Raw genomic sequence first — 8819 nt, 5'->3', positions numbered from 1 at the left:
TCCATGTCCACTTCTCTGGAGCAGCAGAAAACAACCTTTCTCCCTCCTCTATATGACATCCTTTTATATATTTGAACATGGCTATCATGTTCAACCTTCTCTTCTCCTGATGTAGATCTTTCTCTCCCCTGGAGGGGGCACCATTTTCTGGTTTGACTTAGGTGCCAAAATGTATTGAGCTGGCCCGGTTCCATATAGAAAATTGGAAGCCAGGGAGAAAAGTTCCAACCCTGTCCTCTCGCTGTCATCAGGTTTTCTAGGCTGAGGAACTTCTGCATGGCATAGCTTTTTATCTAAAAGTGTGTGGAATTACCGTAACTTAAAAGCTACTGTCACATTTGCCCGACCACCTAGTTTGATAGGAAGCAGCATGTACTGTGCAGCAACTAGGGATTCAGAAATACCGATTGCATATGTACACTTAGCAGAGAGCTGTGCTTGGCCAAAAGCCCCAGTTGATTAGCACACACTTTATCAAACCTGTAAAATGGGCCTAAAAGTCTGTGCTTATGCAAAGAAGGAGGAGGAGGAGGAGGAGGAGGAGGAGGAGGAGGAGGAGGAGGAGGAGGAGGAAGAAGAGGAAGTGTTTACACTGCCATCTTAGTGGGAGATGGAATCCCCATTTTTGTGTTATTGAGAGCTGGTGCAACTTAATCACCAGGAGCACATGTGTGAGCCTGGAAGTACCTGATTCAAATGGCACTTCAGATGATAGAAATGATAATAAATTAATATAATCACCATTAAGTTTTATCAAGGATGCATCCATTGTGCCCCCCCCCAATTCTCTTTATCTTGACCATGTCTCTCTCAGAGAGGTTTGGCTGAGAAATAGTGACTGGCCCAAATTAGGGTTGCCAGTGAAAATCTGGACAGAAAAGTTGAGCTTTTTGGCAGAATCACAAAAATGGATGCCATACATTTGAGCTATTTTTATGAAAAATTGGCAAAAATGACACTGCCGACATGGGTTGCCGTACATTTGGATTTTCCCAGACATTTTGCCGATTTCTGCCCGGACACTGCTGCCAACTGCAATATTCTGGATAAGTCCAGAAAATTCCAGATGTATGGCAACCTTAGCATCATGCAGAAAATGTAATGGTTGAGGAGGGATTTGGACCAAGGTGTTCCTGCTTCTACTTTGACAGTTTATTCAGTCAACACTGCTTTTCATGACCACAAATCTATTAAAGTAGCCTTAAGCAAGCCTCGAAGCTATGAACATGAGTCTGACCAAACTGCGGGAGGCAGTGGAAGACAGGAGTGCCTGGCGTGCTCTGGTCCAGGGGGTCAAACGACTAAACAACAACAACAAAGCAAGCCATTGTTTTCTCAGTCTCAATTCAGCTTCTGCAAATCGTGTGGCGGGCATGTGTTGCAGCGAGACCTGGCAACCAAACCCCTGTGTTTTGGGTGGGTACGATTGGATAGCCACAACACCCTATTGGTAGTAAAATAAAAAAAATTCCTTCAGTAGCACCTTAAAGACCAACTAAGTTTTTATTTTGGTATGAGCTTTCGTGTGCATGCACACTTCTTCAGATACAGTGAAATGGAAGTTTCCAGGCACTTATGTAGAGAAGGGGTGGGGAGGGGTGGCCATCTCAACCCTTGCTTTTTCATGCAAAACCATTTGCAGTCGTTTGCGGTCATCTACAGCTATCAGTCAGTCAATCACCCATTTCCACCACCCTTCTGAGTGATCCCCCCTCCCCATCCCCACCCCTCCCCCCTCCCCATCCCCACCCCTCCCCACCCCTTCTCTACATAAGTGCCTGGAAACTTCCATTTCACTGTATCTGAAGAAGTGTGCATGCACACGAAAGCTCATACCAAAATAAAAACTTAGTTGGTCTTTAAGGTGCTACTGAAGGAATTTTTTTTATTTTACTTCGACCCAGACCAACACGGCTACCTACCTGTAACCCTATTGGTAGATCCCTTGATGCTGGGTTTAATCTGACCAATGGGATGTTGCTAAAATGGATCAAGGGACCTATATATGCCCATGCACCTGACTCCTCTTTTGGTCAGTGCATCAGAACGTGACCACTGCGAGCCAAAAGAGAGAGCGATATAACTTCGACGATTACGGTGATCTGTTTCCATTTATTCCCTTATTTCCCTGTCTTTTCCTTCATTTAGCATTTCCCCATAATTCCCCACCTCCCCTTCCTGTTTTTTCCCCTTCCCCCACAAGGGGCTTTGCCCCCTGGGGCTTCGGCTCCTTGAGCCAGAGTCCGCCACCGCTTTGGTGGCGGATGGCTGCCTTTAGCGGCTTGCTCCTTTCTCCCAACCTGCGGCTGTAGTGTCGGGGCTCGAATTTCCTTGCGGACTGAGACATCAGGAGAGTCCCCTCTCCTAACTGCTGTTTAAACTGTTGTCGGGCGGGGGGATTTTGCCAGGCTCAGGAACCCCCCCTCCCCCTTTTCACGCCAGTGCGTCCACCATTTCTGTACCTTCTTGGAGGGGATGTCACTATCGGCATTTTTGGTGGGAGCGCCATCTTAATTCCGGCGCGGCAGCCATCTTGTTTTGGCGGGAGCGCCATTTTAGCTGTGCAGTGCAATTGTAGTCTTGCCAATTAAACTATTTTAAGTAGTGATGCCTGTTAAACGCAACCCGAGTCCGGTGCTTCTTTCCAAAAGGGTAATTAGAGGCCCATCTCAGGCCTTGCACTCAGTGCAATCCCCACCATTGCCCCAGCAAACACTGGATTGATTGTCTACAATCGTGGCTGTAAGAACAAAAATTAGAACCCATGATTGGAATGTAGAAATAGAGGGATACAATCTAGTTCAGAGAAATAGACCAAACAGGAAAGGAGGAGGGGGAGTGTGAAGAGATCCAGGATTTAAAACTTCAAAGCCAAATTGAGAGTATCTGGGTCAAAATTAAGGGAGAAAAAAATAACGGTCATCTCATTGTGGGAGTTTACTTTAGATCCCCAAGTCAAACTGAGGACACAGATGATGACTTCCTGGAACAGATGACCAAGCATTCAAAAGGAAGTGAGATAGTAGTAATGGGGGATTTCAACTATCCTGATATTTGTTGGATGTCAAACTCAGCCAAGAGCATAAGGTCGAACAGATTCCTCACTGGCCTTGCAGACAATTTCATTGTCCAGAAAGTGGGAGAAGCAACAAGAGGATCAACCATTTTAGATCTGGTCCTAACCAATAGTGATGACCTGGTTAGTGGGGCAGAAATGGCAGGATCATTAGATGGGAGTGACCATGCTCTTCTGGAGTTTATTATTCAGTGGAAAGGAGCAATCAAGCCATAGCTGCCAAGTTATCCCCTTTTTAAAGGGATTTTTCCTTATGCTGAATAGGCTTCCTCGCGAGAAAAGGGAAAACTTGGCAGCTATGACAAGCATACTAAGACTCAAATCCTAGACTTTAAGAAAGCCGACTTCAGAAAACTTAGGGAAACGCTGGGTGAAATCCCATGGACAGTAATACTAAAAGGGAAGGGAGTTCATGATGGTTGGGAGTTTGTTAAAAGGGAGATATTAAAAGCACAACTTTTAAAGGCAATACCAATGAGACGGAAACATGGAAGGTGCCTAAAGAATGAGGGAATGAGAGAGGACTATATACACTTTTTCTATTTGACCCTGTAAGATCCAGGCTTCTCTTTTCAATCCCGACGACCATCTTACGGGACATCGATCACATGAAGTTTTTACTGGTGGATGCAAACCCCTTGGTTTCATCTATATTTTACAGGCCCTTAAACTCAGGGCCGCTTTCCTGGCCAACCAGCCAGGCCCTAGTCCTATGTAAATTCCTGTTATATTTTTAGCCAACATGCATTGCTTTCGCCTTTACCTAACCAGTTGCATTTACCTGGATTTTATATTTAATGTTCTAATTGTATTTGTTGTAGTTTTATTGCTGTGCGACAGTTGCCTGTCTGTTTGTACTTGTGCTATGGCCATGTGGCTAATGCAATAAATGTTGTTGTATTTCTGAATTCCTCTAGCCACAGATAGCCAGCAACCAAGGTAGGGGAAAACACTGCTGAAGGAAGGGGTGTGTGGTGGATGCGGCCCGCCACGGGTATCATCCCTGGGGGAGGGTAACATCACCGCACCCCCCCCCCCGGGATGCTAGCCCTGCCCGTGGGTGCACAGCATGTGTGCTGCTCTGGGTGCCAGAACAGCTAGCTCCAGCTCTGGGGAGGAAGGCCAGGAAGGCCAGGCCAGGTCCTTGGTAATGCCCCTGGAAGTATCTCTGCACAAAGCCGCGCTGCGCCCGCCCACCGCGCTGGGAAACGGGGCAGGGGGGCGCCGGAAGGATCCATCGCACCACGGTGCCAGGGGCGCTTAAGACGGCCCTGTCTGCACACCAACAGTCCTTGAACAGCTCCAGTGACCCAGCACACCAAATACACAGTAAGATGATAGGAATGCCAGCCCTACCCTGGCTCTGAAGCTGGTGCCCAAGACTGATGTCATTGTGCTTCCTGCTGGCTAAACACAGACTAACCAAATTTCATTCTCTCAAATAGACTGGTTCGACCTTCAAGCCACTGTCTACAGTGCCACAGTAACTGTAGTGCTGTGGATGGGATTACTCGGGAAAACATTGTCTGAGCCTCTGCTCTCTATCTTTCCCAAATAACATAACATGCAAATGTTATAACATTATTTTCTCCTGATTTTTTGTCTGTTCTAGGTCGATAAATTCTGGTCATTTATTCAGTAAAGAAGCCTATTGTCTAAGGCAATGTTACACCAGCCAGAGAGCCCCACTGTTAGGAGTCAGCACAAAGGAGTGAGCTATTGAAATGATGCAGCATTCAGCTCTGTTTTCTAAAAATGTCCCCCTGCACAAAGCAGAGCAATACATTCCCCTAGAATGGAACACATTTTCAAAGTGCTTTGCTCAGCATTTTATTCTCCTGACTTCTATTAAAATTAATAGGAGTCATGCACCTGGAACGCACATGGATTGATAGCACAATATGGTCACAAATGAATGTTGGGTTGCGAAAATATCAGGTACAAAATGGTAAATTTTTGCTGCAATGTGCTTGAGTCCATTTTGCAGTCCTCAGAGCTTAACTGCTTTGCTGCTGACTTAATCACAGCATGCCTGTAGCGGACCGGGAGTCCGGGAGGAGTGCCTGAAACCCCAGCACTCCATAGCTGACAATGGGAAAGGACAAATCAAGTGCTGTCTGTGTTTATGCAGAAGTGACTCACCGTCGTTGAGTATGTGATGAGCAGTGGAGAGAAATATGATGAAGATTGTTCCAAGATTGGGAGTCGGTTGGTGTGACCTCTCATGGCACCCTCTAATTCAGTAGTTTTTTATTCTAAGAGAAAGGGTTAATGGTTGAAACCTGCCAGGCAGGTTTGGGAACAGGTACAAGAGCTGGGGTCTCTTAAGAACCCCAGAAGAGCCTGCTGAATCAGGCCAAAGGACCATCTCATCCAGCAGCCAGTTATCACAACGGCCATGGGAAGCCCGTTAGACAATATACTCTCTCCCTACCTGGTATTTAACAATTGGTATTCAGAGACGTACTGCTTCTGACAGCAATCATCATCAGCACCATCAATTTCTTATACCCTGCCCATCTGACTGCTTTGCCCCAGCCACACCGGGGGGGGGGGTTCCCAACACAAATATAGCATCAAACATTAAAAGTTTCCTGAAAAGCCACTTCCGCGCCTGCGACGGAAGTGGCGTTGTGGGCCGACCGACTGCACCACCGCGTAGGGGCTGCGAGTTCAGCCCCTGCGCGATGGTGGCTTCCCGCCTGCGTCACCCCCCCGACCGGCCAATGAGAACGGTCGGGGCGGAGCCACCAGGTTTAAAGCTCCCCGCAGGCGGGAAGCAGCCCTCTTTCCTTCCTCGTTTGCCGGAGCAAACAGTTCATCCTTCGTTTAGGTGTCCTCTTTTCGTTGTTCCTTTGGAGCGGTAGCAGTCTCAGCCTTTGCAGGTTCTACGGAGCGGCGCGGGTAGCGTGTATCGGCCCGGGGCAGCGCTACCGCTCATCAGCTGTTCCAGCGCCAGCCGGCGTAGCCAGCCAGCAGGGTCCACGGCTCAGGCAGCGTCTGGTAGCGCTTCGCCGAGTTCTGCTGCTTCCTTGTGCCCAGTCAGCCTCAAGGGACCCCTCAGCTGCCGCAGAGCCGAGCATCAACCCAGCAAGGGAGAAGCGCCAGTCAGCTGTTCTTGGATCCGAGGCTCCGGCAGCCGCTAGAGGTCAGGGGCGCCCAGAGAAAAACAACTGGAAGCTTGGGATCTGGGTGCAGGGTTGAGGCGCTGCCTCCTCTCCCCCCCATCATCGCGAGGACCTTCCTGGCGGTACTGTGAAGCCTCTTCTCTGCGCTCGTGCCGGGACCTTTAGGGACATCGCCGTGAGACCGGGTGAGCGTATTCCAATTTCCCCCCCTCATTCAGTTCTATTCGTGCCCTCAGTCAGCTTCCCTTCGGGACAACCCTATAGGCACTCTTGCTAGCGAGTAAAAGCTGTGTTTGTTTGACCCGCGCGGTGTTATTGTTTCCCTGTGCTCCCCTCCTTTGCTTGTTTACGTTGTAATCTGTGAAGGTAGCTAGGTGCGATCCGCGCCATCTTGCTTAAGGGCAAGGACGCCGCCATTTTGGGAAGGGGTTCCTTGGAATCACGTGGTCGACGCCATTTTGAGAGTGGCTTGCTAGGAAGCATCACGTGCTTGGCGCCATTTTAAGAGGGGGGCCCCCATTGCGAAGCAGCAAGTCACCGACGCCATTTTGAGAAGGGCTTTTAGTCAGGGCAGCAGCCATTTTGAGAAGGGCTTTTAGTCAGGACAGCAGCCATTTTGAGAAGGGCCTTTAGTCAGGGCAACAGCCACATTGCTGTGATATTTGCCCTTTAAACTGAGTTTACTGCTTGATCATAATAAGAGGTGATCTGCTGCAGCCTGCAGTCAGTTTACTTATCTGTGCATAAGGTTATTGGTGATCTGATTTTACGTTGGGAATTTTACTTTGGAAATTAAGTGGCATATTATAGTAAGCTCAATTGTCCCCCCCTGGGGAGGTGAGCCCTGAGCACACACAATTGTAGTTAAGTAATTGTAGTCATTTCATAGGCAGACCAATTGGAGCAGTAGCAGCTATATTTTGCACACCACAGTGGTATACAATTAATCATAGTACACAAGATTAATTATCATTCTTCTAACACTAGGTAGCCGAGCAGACAAATTGATACAATAATAAGTTGATTATTCTAATAATAGCTTGCGATAGCAATAATAATAAAGCAGTAATTTATAACAATAATTCCATAAATATAGGATTAAAAATAGACAAATAAATAAATAAAAAATAATAATAATAAAAAGTAAAATAAAATAAATAAAATAAAATAAAAATAAATAATTAATAAATAAAAATACTACTAAATACAAGTAATAATAGTAAAATAATAATTAATAATAGCAATAATAATAATTAATATAAATAAATAGATAAATAAATTAAAAAATTCATAGGCAGTTGAAAAGTTTGGTGAACTTGCGCTAAGCTTAGCAGCGTTCCGATAATGGCACCTAAGCGGGCGCAAGGTAAGGCCCCCTCTAAGAGCCCTGCAGCACGGGACAAGACTGAGGCCTTAGTCCGGGTGGTCTCCACCCTTCAGAAAACACAGCTGGATGTTTGCAAACAGCTAGCGGCCATGGCAAAATCGCTTGCTCCCACGGCAGACGCCACACGGGAGGATCCCTGTGAGTCACAGGAGGAGCTTGCCGGGTCGCCGGATGTCATCCTGGACACTTGCTTAACACAGAGCGAGTTGGCCAGTACCTCCGCTTCCCTGTTTTCCAGCTCTAGCTCTGAACGGGGAAGCAATGCGAGTCAGGGCCCGCGGACACGGGCGCAGGAGGCGCGCTCTAAGGCCCCCAACCCCCAAAGTCAGGGGGCAGGGGCTCAATCGGCGGGCTCTTCCAATCTGCCCGCACAGTTTCTTGCAGGTCAGCAGGGGGCCCAGCCCGCGCATGCGATGGTGCAACGGGAAGCTGGGGGTTCCGATACATCGTGGGATGATGACACCTCCAGGCCGGCGAGAGGTGGTGAAGAGGCGTCGCGGGACGAAGAAGAGCGTCGCAAGGGGGGCAAGGCGAAGAAGAAAACCGACAAGCGTAAGAGAAATAGGGATGACGACTCACATGACTCAGGTACATCTTCTGATTCGGATTGCGAGATCCCGATGGAGGATTATTGGGGGATTGCGGAAGATCAGATGGGTCTTCCTTTGTGGGTGCATAGGAGGAGAGCCAGTGCCCATCGTAAGGGATTTAAGGGGACATTAGAATGGAGGGACGGTGCCTTGATAACAGACTCAAAGTATTCCACCAATTCGGACACAGATATCATTCTGGGATCCCATTTGTCAAATAAAAAACGGGAAAAAATCCTTAATGGCGATTTTATAGATATCTTCACCCTTTTACCAGTGTCCCAAACGCTGGGAAAGGGCGAAAAGAGAAGGGATTATGGCAGGCGCAGGCATAGGACCCCACGTGCGGACCGCACATTCGAGAATTGGCTGGACGGAATGCATATCTGGATAGCGGTGATAACAGCGGCATATCCAAAGAGGGCAATGCACCTTATGGCTTACATAGCAGACGTTAGGATGGCCTATAGGATGGCGGGGGAGGCGGCCGCCCTTAACTACGATGAGGACTTCCGCAGGAATGCTTCACAGAATCCAAAAACCAGGTGGGACCAGCGCCACCAGCATTTCTGGAGCAATCATGTGGTCCCATATGTGGAGAGGAAACAGACGGACCCACCGAGGTCTGCCAGGCTCGA

The sequence above is a fragment of the Zootoca vivipara genome, chromosome 8, assembly GCF_965207765.1.
Source record: "Zootoca vivipara chromosome 8, rZooViv2.hap1.1, whole genome shotgun sequence".
Classification (NCBI taxonomy): domain Eukaryota; kingdom Metazoa; phylum Chordata; class Lepidosauria; order Squamata; family Lacertidae; genus Zootoca; species Zootoca vivipara.
This window is presented reverse-complemented; position numbering follows the sequence as displayed.